Raw genomic sequence first — 12,003 nt, 5'->3', positions numbered from 1 at the left:
CAAGAGACAGTTCCAACCGAGATCAAACAATCACTGGCCAAACACTTTCCTGCATCCTAAGGCGAGAGAATGGATGTAATTTGAGAATAAACCCAGGATTATATAACGTTATTCTCCAATTTGATAAACCAATCTTCAATAACACTACAGCTCCCAATTCTATGTTTTGAGGTTTCTTTATTTGGATCGAGAGAATTTGCTTCCATAACACTTCACAAAATAAATTTAGGATTATTAGTGTCAAAAATCAGACAGAATTATTACAAACCAGCACAAAATCCTTTGAAATGCAAACAGTTTGATAATTGATTCAAGACACCGAATGCCTTACTGAATTAAACATGTTGTGGGAAAATCATCATTTGCAACTTAAAAGTTCAAAACATGTAGGAAATTGCTGCCACACGTAAATTAGATTTTGAAATGCATCAAAACATTGAGATGGTCCATATTAATAGCATTTTGAAAGTATCTAGTATTGAAGTTAAAAGTAGATCTTATTGACTTATATTGCTTGATGTTGAAGTACATTTCTTAATATTAAATAAGACAGGGATTTAACTGCTAACCATGACATTTAATAAAAAAAGTTTTGATGTGTTTATTTTAATTTTACACTTAATTTTTTAAAAATTATTGTACTGTGGATGGTGAATGTTGATGACAAAATAAGTTCACATCAGCATGTGATTCTTTTTAAATACATTTTTTTTTATGGATACATTTCTATAAATTACTTTCAGACAAGCATAAAAAAGGGTTTGTTCTTTCCCTGAAATAAAATTAAGAAAACGGGTGTTTGAATTCAATCAGAATGCAATTCAATCCTTACCTCTGGTGTGGTTTATGGATTACTCAACTTAAAGCAAGTCTCTGAAGATTAATTTACCACTATATTGCAAGTCAAGGATCAGTTAGTAATGGCAGAAAGGTGAAATCCTAATCGATTGCCATTGATGTCAGAAAGTCTTACTCATTCTTAAAAGGAGCTGCCTGAACTTCCAATGCTGTGATCAAAGGACAAAGTGTTAGGAGAATTGATGGCATGGTACATTAGAACATTGCCCTTACAACTACAGACACGGATTTCAATTCAGCCCAGACTGATAGATGAAAATGTCTTGTTAAGGGTCTGAACCTGCAACTTAACTGTTCACGGAGTCTCAAAAGAGCTGGAGCTCCAATGCACTTCATTGCTTTGCCACCCACTTTGTACCAGCTTCTCTTCTTCTGTAGCAGCAGAAGAATCATGACAACTCAGTCGAACATTTGACATTCTTGAGTTACAACTTGATTTTGAAGCACTTTAAGATGTCTCAACAGCGTGATAAGGTGCTGTATCAAATGCAAGAATTCTTATTGATTTATGTGGTGCAGTGCCTTTGTTGCATAATCACTTAACAATAGAAGTGATGGACATCGAGCAGATGATCAAAGGCATAGTCAGAGAGATAGTGAGGTTAAACACTAGTAAATTTAAATACATGTGGAACATTTACCCTCAGTATACAATATCAGGAAGACAGCCCATACATAGCGCATTCACAGTGTTGGAATGGGCAACTAAAATTGAGTGGAAGCTGAGGTAGGTGGGAAGGCAAAAGATCACCTAAAGCGTGGTCAAAGAGCTTAATTATTTATCCATTTATTTATTAGACACTGGGTTGCAACATGTTCTGGTATTAATACTTGTGAACAAATACATGGAAAAAANTATTCGCTCGTGTTGGGTTAGAGTTCACACTGGACATTATTACATAAGAGGTGTTGCATTAGATTTTCTTGGATTATCATCTTCAGGTTCTTTCCTAATAAGTCTGCACAAACTGACACCACAACTATTAATCTTCTTGTAAAGCATCATTACCCACCAAGAACATGGACCACATTATCAGTCACTGTCTGCACTAACAGGCTGTTCCGGCCCCAAAAATAGACCCAACCCCAGAATCATATCATAGCATGAAAACAGATATAAAGGTACTTAAACAAGAAGGGAAGGCGTGGATTTCAAGGCTGCATTCTAATCTCAGGGAATAGTTAAAAGCTGCAACAGTTTTGCTCTTACCGTTTGGCATATTTTGTCCTTCTCTGTGCCTTGAGTAGTCTTCTGCCCTCTGTTACTCTATTAACCAACATTGTTAGTATCCAGCTGAAATCTGAGAGGTTTACTGTGTGGGTACAAGAATCATTATATCTTGAGGTTTTCCACTTTCCGTGCACAGTCGTATTTATTCATTTGCTATGCAACAGCAACAAATTACATTTATGTAGCGCCTTTCATGTTGGGAGGATGTCCCAAGACGTTGGACAGTCAGGGACTTGGACCAACAGAGACAACATCTAGAAGAAGACCTTGATATGTCAGATCTAGCTTTTTAAAAATTTAGGTGTGTTCAATTGATGTTTTTAATGTTCTCCTCTTTGGCATGTGCCTCTGCACCTGGTTCCCCAGCCTCTTCAAATTGAGCGGAGTTCCACCTGTGCCTTGTTATTACTCTGCCCCAGTGAGGAAGTGAGGCCACTCCAATGTAGAGGGAATCACAGCTGAGTCTCTCCTCATCCAGCTACCACAAATGTCATTTAGAGATCCTCCATGCCGCCCTGTCTGAGACAAGTAAACTCAGTACAAACCAAGTTTTGAACCAGCGAGCTCCAGTCCATAAGCTGCAGCTCTGTCCGTTGATTCATCACAGTTGCCCCCAGTTTAAAAAAAATCTAAACATATATAGATATGAAAATATATATTTAGTGTCTAAAAAGACTACATTTTAGTTTCATCTCTTTGTGGAGTCCTGTTGCTCAGTGGTGAGAGCACTCGCCTTGCAAGCGAAAGACCTGGGTTCAATTCCCAGCAGGGTGAAATGTTGGGCAAGTTTCCTTTCTCCACACACCTCTGTTTACTTAGCAGTAAGTAGGAACCCCGTTGTTAGTCGATTGGCAGATCACTTCTCCAGGAGGAATAATTACTTCAAAGAATATAATAATAAATTGGTGACTTCAATCCATGACTGTTTGTGGGACACTTCTGTGCGCAATTGGCTGCCGCATTTTGCCCACAAAATATACAGTCAATTTTGTATATTGTGTGAAGTACTTTGAGATGTCTCAAAGACGTGATAAGGCGCTATATCAAATGTTAGGATTATTATTATTGTGACTTGCACTTAAAATAACAAAAATAAAACAACAGACAGGAAATAACTATTACCATTCATTTGACAATGAGTAATGCATTTGTTTGTCGGGGAAAACCTATTTCAGATTTGAATAGATTTTTCCACACTTCACAGGGTTTATGTAGAGTTTTCACACCATCATCATTTTTTTTTACTTCGCCAGCAAATTTAAAGGCTGTTTCCTCTTCCGTCATGGCACTGATAATAAGAAGTCACAAGTCAGAAGATCACAAGAGATTCGGATGAAGAAAAAGCCATTTGAGTCATTTGATCTCATCCTTCACACTGCAATCTTCCAATTGCAGTATCAAGCTACTTTTCATTTAAAAAATGAATTAAATGAAACTAGAGCTGTTTGCAAATTCCTGTATTGTTGGGATCAAGGGCAAATAAGTGCAATTATTGAAAAACAATCAATACTATTGGCAAGGTAGCGGACAGCACCAAAGAGGATGACCTGCTGTAAAATTCACACATTTATGATGACGGCACTTGCCAGATTGCCTGACATGTGCAGTGAACCCTTCAGTCCTCAGCTCAAATTGGCAGCACCCTCCTGTCCTGGGTGGTAATCCTGAAGTCATCTGCAATTCTAAAATTCAGTGCCAGATGTAATTCTCTCTCTTAAGATCCTGAGCTTTTAAATTGCTGATGGCTCTATGATTGTCATTGAAGGCTGGGAATTATGCCATTCTGAGCTGCCAGTATGGAACCAAACGTTTACAGCCTCTGCGTAATCATCAGCTGAGTCGCGCTCTCACTTCAAGACCCAAAGTGTCAGGTTTCCAAGAAGATGCTGGTGAAGGGAGCAGAATAGAAGAGGCGACTATTTAGCTAGTGACTACTGGGAAAATAATCTACTACACACCCATATAACGGAAGTGCTGTTTCACAATAGTAATTAGTGGTGTCAAGCTATCCTTTCAAGTCTCAGATATATGTCAGCTGTAATTTTCTATAAACCATAGAGATAGGTACAAATAAGAATAAAAGCCAAATTGTTTAATGTCAAAGAGAAGCCCGCAATTGGGGGGTTTAAATTACTGTACTTGTCAGGAAGACTGAAGATCTTGGTATCACAATTGCCTAATGAATGGGTTAGGACATGATACATTATTAGGCTTACAAATCAATTGGAGGTGCACAGTAATAAGTGCTTGCATTTGTAATTCATGAGATCAAGACTGTGGCAGGTTCCTACAGTGATACCTTTAAGTAGGCAACAATAGCTGGAGAGATGATTAGTGCAGACAGTGTTTGTCAAAGAGGCTCTAACTGCAGTAGGCATTTAACTGCAGTCTGATGCGTGGCATTCTCAATTGTGAAATGTGACTGCATGATCCAATAATGCAGAAGAGACCGTGTAACTTTTTTTTAAAAAAACATGTGTTTCATTGCATAACTCAGGGAAGAAAAACAAGATTCACATTATAAGAACAAAAAAACAATCCTTGCATTTGATACAGCACCTTTCACATCAAGAGGATGTATCAACGTGGTTCACAAGATTTACTTTAAAGTGTAGTGACTGTCTTTGTAGGCTAAATTAGTTGGCAACTGTACTGAATCAAAGGATAGATGTGTCTTAACCACAGATCTCTTGTCACACAGCAAAATATAATGGATTCATACAATTTTACCTTAATAACCATGAATCATAGATTGGCAAGATGTGCAGTGTTTTCAAATCAGTGTTCATTTTAACACATTTTAAGTGAAAACAAATGCTGTGAAAACAAACTCCCTTGATTTATTTTGGGTTGGGCACCATATTTTAATTTATTTCATGTTGAGCATGATTATTAGATGTGTACTGCAATCTAAGTCAGTGCCAATAAAATACACATCTGAGTGTACAAAGCATTTTAATGCAGAATATGAAGGTTTCCAAGGACAGCTTTGAAGTTTCCAATATTTGTGTTAGTCTCAACTCTAACTTGCAGCAATAATGCACAGTATAAAGTTCTTGAACCTTACTCCAAGAAGACTGTGTGGGTGGGATGGGAAGTGCAGACTTCTTATTGCCTGTAGAAGGAGTAGTCTAGATGGCTTAATGAGCATTCTCATTCCATGCGTTTTTGACCTATGTCACTGATTTTCCAATCATTCCCTGTGAAAAATCAGCTGGCCTATGTGGTCAAAACTAACAGTCCATAGTCCATAGGTGGATACATAGCCCATTGGATATCGGTGCCATTAATATATACAGTAACTCACTACCAGATTTCACATGCTGCTATTTCCCAGGTTCAAACAGAGAATTTTCTGTGGTGACAAGTAAGTGCAAATGCAATTTGATTATTGCTTGGCACATCATGGTACATTTCACAGCAAGACTGCTCTGAATTATTCAGAAACTATCAAGCCATTAATAAAACCGAGATTGGCATCTAAAATGCTAATAGCTCACATTCAAATTCCTGATGGGCACTTTCAATTATGTAATTAACCAATGTTAACGATTACAGAATTGTTCAGATGCACCAAGATGATACAGCAAGAGGCCATAAGTTTAGAGTTGTAAAGGGAAACTTCAGGACAGATAGCAGGAAGTATTGCTTTACCAAGAATTTAATTAACAACTTGAACAGCTTGTCAGGAAAGATGGTTGAGGCCAGGATGATGGACTCATTTAAAAAACAGCTTGACACTGTGATGGGAAAATGTTCGGGTGGTCAGGTGGAGATTTTTGAAGGGTGAGTTCAAATAGGAGAAAAGGCCTTCTTCAACTGAACTAATCTCGTGATCTTTTGAAAATCTGTTCATTGAAGGGGAATTACTTTATATAATTAAGGGCACCTATATCCATTTGAACATGGTCTTGCTCCTCCCTACCTCTGTGACCTATTAACACCATACCAACCTCTCGACTCCCTCCATTCTGCAGCCACTGAATCCCTAACCCCTTGCATCCTTCAAAGCCCAACTTAAGACCTTCCTCTTTAACCGCCTTCGGACACCCTCCCGTCACACTCTCTACCCCTCCATCCCCCAGTTCGGGTGCAAACCCTTAACTGTACAGCGCCTAGGGACATTCTTCCAACATGAAAGACACTATATAAATGTAATTTTCTTGTATTATTGTGCTCAACCCTTTCTAATTCTCTTGAATGTGTTTCAAGGGTCTAAGGAAGAAGCTACCCTTCTTTCACCTCATACAGAACTAATGACCAGTATAGCACACTGAAAACGCTGACATCACAATGAAAATTATGAAAGGATTCAATAAGGTAACGTTAATAGGCTGTTTCCACTTATTAATCAGTCCAAAACAAGAAGGCATAAAACTAAGGTAGCCAGCAATAGATCTGAAAGAGAATTATGGAGGAACTCCTTTACCCAGAGTAGTGAGAATGTGGAACTTATTCCTGGAAGCTGTGGTTGAAGCAGAAATCATCAGCGTATTAAGAGGAAACAATACATACAAAAGAAGAGAGGAGTATGGGTCTGGAGGGGATTAGAAGGGGTGGAGGCTTGTGTGGAGTATAAACATAGCATAAACACAGCAAGGCCCATCTCAAGACCTTCCTCTTTGACTGTGCCTTCGGTCATCCTCCCACCACCCCCTCCACCACCCCACCACCCTTGCCCTCCATCCCTCATGATTCCAACCCCCAGTTCGGGTGCAAACTCTTGACTTTCCAGCGCCTTGGGATTTCCTCCCAACATGAAACTGCAATTTGTTGTTATTGTTTACAAAGTTTACCTGGAATCAGTAATTGCTCAAAAATTTTAAAAGCTTTGTTTACTTCATTCAAGAATTCTCTTCAAAACAATCAAATAAACAATAGTGCTGTATGGATGTCAGAAAAGCAAATCTCTCAGCAGGAGAGATCTATAATCATTGAAGCTTCTGCTTCTCAAACTACCCATGTTGATTTTATAGGGGACCAGGGACAATGGTACCATTGAAAGCCTATCTTTAAACTTCTATCTGACCCTCAATACCTTAGTTTGGCAGTCTCTTGATTTCATTGATATTTTATGCAATTTCAATTTTGTCATATATGTGTTATCTTATTGAGTTTTATCAGATGCATATGGCCTGAGGGAGGAGAGTAATGTTGATGGGCTTTCCCTGTATATGAATAAAATAAATAAATCACTGTAATGTTCTCATGTATTAAAGGATTCTGTCATTTCAACAAATGGAGTGTACACAGATGCTGGTTATGGATTACAGTCTGTTAGAGCTTCCTGATTCTCACTTACTAAAATAAAATAATAAAACGATAATGCCTGTATTTTATATACAGCCTTTCACGTAGGGAGAATATCTTAAAAGCATTTCACAAGATTTACTGCAGTGTGGTGACTGTTTATTTTGTAGCATGTATGCAAATTATTGAAAGGTTCTGTTAACATTTCAAAGGATGTGCAAAACGTATAATAATACGTTTTATTATTAACTGTTTAGCTCACAAAAGATCCCGCTCCTTAATTATTTACCATGTACATATATAACACATATACCACCCATTACTCTGGTGAAGTTAACTCTTCATTTCCCACTATTTTTGCAACAACAGTCTTCTCGAGCACCCTTGAGGAAAAGTTCAATTTGAATTTTGTTGGGGTGATAGGATCTTAGTTGTTCCCACTCTTCTTATGTACTGTTATCATACCATTGTGTGCCAGTTTTGTGAAAGAATTAAAGGAAAAATAAAATAGACCTGCAAGTATAGAAGACTACAGCAAATTCCTGATATCTCGAACCTGGTTTCTCAACCATTTAAGTCATCACGCTGTCAATATCCCGACCACATTAATTTATGTATTTATGTATATGTCTAACTCGCTCTTCTGGATAACTCATCACTGAGCCCTTTCTCCTGGAGTGACGAGTTATCAGGAGTTTGCTGTAGTTCAGAAGCTGAACTGAGAGGGACGGGGTAGATTCTTCTGTACAATAGGTTCATTAAAATGTGTACCCAATTTCATCCTTTGGTGGAAGATATTCCCAGTCATTTGAGGCATATTATTTCCTCAGTTCATAAATGTGTACCAGATCCATTTGAATACAAATTAGTTGGTAAGTAAGTGGCTTTGAAGTCACACGAAAGGAAACAAAATCTATTTTTGAGACTGGAAATTAATGTGTTTTCAAAGGTTTCGATTGTCTGTGGTACTGTGTCAATAATATAGGAATTGTGCTAATTCAAAGACAGGAAATTGCTCTGTATTTATTAGTTTGCAGATATGCAATGCCAAAACGACACTTGCAATTGGACAAAACCAAATGTGTATGCTAATTAGATAGTAGCAAATGTCTCTTTAATGTCACAGATAAGTAGAGCTTCTGGTTTGATCCAAATGGGTCAAGGATTTATTTTGAGGCTTATAAATAAACTGGACTGAGAAACAGCAGTTCTGATGCAGGCCAAGGGAGATTTCACGGTACAGCTTCGCCATGGGAAATCTTGTTCTTCAGTCTTTGGAAGAAAGAGAATTGGAGACATAAAAAATAACCCTCTGATATATGGCACCTATAATGTTGAAACGTCTCAAAGTTCTTCATAGGTAATTGCTCTAAAGTGTAATGACTATGCATTTATAGCAATGTTCCACAAATAGCCAAGAAGTGGGATCTTCAACGTGGTACGATCTTCAACGTGAAAAGGCAGTTTCACTTCTCATCCAAACAATGTTCTGAAATGCTACATAAAGTAAATCTAGGCCTAGGTGGAATTTTTCCCCCACCCCCACCAAAAAAAATACAAAAGTAACCCTGCAACAAAGACAGGTTAAGATTGAAAGTATTGGAGATGTGCTTTAGGAATGTAAGACTGTAGAAAGCTTTCAGTGATGGTCATTGGCCCATCAAGCCCATTCCTTTCACGGCAGAACATATTTTCACAGTTTTCATTATCCTTGCATTCATTATCCCGGGAAGAAATTTTGAATAAATACTCACTAATCAAAGTTAATAAAGTAAAATATTCAGAAGATTTACCCAATCCATCTCTTCTATTCACCTACGACCTCCCTCTCATTCATCACTCCTCCCCCCCGCCCCTTTCCTTCTAATCATTGGCCCCAACAATGCAGAAACCAACAGAAATCACTTCCACACCAGCCTAAAATAAAGCGTGAAATTACGATTTAGTGCAAGACTAGAGGCAGCCCGAACTCATTTCAATTAAGATACTTTGAGTCAGCTTTAATCCAGATAGTTTGAGCTGAATTCAGGCTAAGGTTCCAGTTAGGGGAAAAGGCAGAATGAGAGTGGAGTGCACTAGCCAGACCTCAGCACAAAGACATATCTAATTCCGTGAACGCCAGTAGGTTTTCAGCTCTTGCAGGTTTTTGGAATAGCTCAGGACATTTTGGCGCACAGTATAGTTTGCTGGAATAGTCACTGCAAGTTTATATCTTCTCCTCCATTAGTCACTCCCCGACTGATAATCAATGATAAGGTCATTTCATTTTCAAGCAAGATTATAAGATATGATGCCAAATGAATTCTAAACAGATTTATGCCTCGTACAATAATGCATAGAGGGCCAAGTGATTTTTTCCCCCGTTGTATTTAAAATGATTTGTACCAGAAATGTTAAACGTATTAAAAAGAAAGTGTTTATGCCTTACCTGTATTGATCCCACAGTGAGATTTATTTACTTTTATATTTTACAAATGGATGTCCTTTGTTTTATGCCTTTTCAGAACCAGCTGTTCAATGCACTCAGCATTTCTTTTGCAGACCTCGGCTGGATTTATTCTCATACAATCATAGCACAGTTTTGGTTTATCTCCCTTTACCACCATCTTTCCTTAGTCAAACTTAAATACAGCGGGAGACATTTACTAATGAACTTTATATTGTCACTATGTGGTGAGATAACTTTTAATTCTCAATGGTGTGGTTGTGATCCTTCCCATTTCAAAGGATGTCAGCCTGGCTCAGTTGGTAGCACTCTTGCCTCTGAGTCAGAAAGTTGTGGATTCAAGCCCCACGACCGGACTCGGAACCCATATAGTTTAGTCTGACACTCCAATGTAGAGCTGTGGGTGTGCTGCATTGTCGGAGGTGCTGCCCTTCAGCAATGTTAAATGTTATGAAATGTTAAACCGAGATCTTGTGTACCTGTTCAGGTAGAAGTTAAAGATCTCATGGCACCACACTAAAACCCTGTTTAACCGGACCAATGGGGGGATGATCTGGTCCGGCAAGGCAGAATTTCTGGCTACATGTAATTACACTGCCGATACCGGCACTTTAATTGTTTGAATCCCACAAGCAGAAAATAGCAAATAAGCTAACATCTGCTCGCAGGAATCAAATCAAGTCAAAGACGATATCACTGGCAACTGAAGGCCTGCAAGCACAGTAAGCCAGGGAAGCATGCGAGGAGAGTAAGCCAGCGGGAGTCTATGAGTGAGTCCACAGAATTTTAAATAAATTCTAGGTACCCCGAGCCAAGAGTTTACTGCATTTGAAAAGGGAAGGAAGTTTCTCCTCGTTTCCTGTCCAACAATCCCCAAATAAAATTAGTCATTCACTTCGTGGCTGTTTGTGGAGCATTGCTGTGCGCAAATTGGCTGTACAAAATATATACAAAATATGCAGTATATCCTGTGAAGCGCTTTGAAGGGTCCTCGCAAAATGGAAGGTGCTCATATCAAATGTAAGAATCATTATTATTATAATTATTACTATTATTAAAGTGTTGTTTAGAAAATGTAAGGGAAAGTTTTTGTACATCTATTTTAAATTTCAGTTTGCCAAGGCCTTCCTAAAACTTGGCGTTCAAAAGCTTAAAAATCCTGAATTCACATTTCGCAGTTTTGTGGCCAAATTGGGTTGCGTTTTCTCCTCTCTTCTTTTATTGGGGAGCTTTTGGCTCTCCCAAAGTCATACAAGTCTTGTGAATCCCACTAGTGGAGCACGTAGGAAGGAAAAGGAGACGCACAAAGACTCTCCTGCATATGTCGGGAAGGGTGTACTCAGAGCCTGTAATTACGAGCAACAATGATCAGCCACATGTGAACGTACGCCTGTCCTTATACCGTGATGTAATGCACTGGGGCTTCACACACTGCACACAGGGCCATCTATTCAGGTGTCAACTCTAATTATTTATCGTTCAACAAGCTCTCAAACATTTACACCTAGAAGCAGTGGAATGTGGAGGCCAAGAACCTAAGTTGAATGCTTGTGCCTGTAATACAGAAAGTTCTGTTAAATCATTTTTTATGTAATATTGTTTCATTTTTTTCCTTTCATATATCCCTGGGAAATCCATTCCAACCAAATAAAATGGGGTGAGGCAAGGGCATGTTGTAAGACAAGGACTGCTACATGATCGCTGTTGATAGTTCACTCTCATCGATACACTTTAACTGTTTATTTCCTCACTACCCCTTACCCCAACCCCAGTGGTTTGCTCCATCCTACAACTAAGTCAAGAACTTAGTTCCAAACCAACAGTAGCAGCAGCATTTATTTAGTGGCAGAGTGTAAAAGAATATCTCAATGATTTTAACAGAGAGACGCCAGACATAGAACAGAAGCGGGAAACATTTACTGGTGAATTAGCATAAAATTTAACTACAATTCACAAACTGATATTTCCACCTCCAGATAAGTGTTGATTTCTAAATCTTCCCATCTATTTAATTCCCGTCATGCCTGAGTAGTCTAAAGTAGACTTTACAAGTCTACAAGCCTATTGGCAATATTACTCTGTAATAGAGCACTCTAGGAGGCAGGTATGTTACTGGCTCACCAGCAGTTGATGAAAAATCCAGTAAAATTTGCCAACTGTTTGGAATATTTTCTCTTGTTTGAACGTAATTAGCCTGCTGATTAACAATCTTTCATGT

The sequence above is a fragment of the Callorhinchus milii genome, unplaced genomic scaffold, assembly GCF_018977255.1.
Source record: "Callorhinchus milii isolate IMCB2004 unplaced genomic scaffold, IMCB_Cmil_1.0 Scaffold6, whole genome shotgun sequence".
In the NCBI taxonomy this organism is placed as follows: Eukaryota; Metazoa; Chordata; class Chondrichthyes; order Chimaeriformes; family Callorhinchidae; genus Callorhinchus; species Callorhinchus milii.
Note: the sequence above shows the minus strand (reverse complement) of the source record.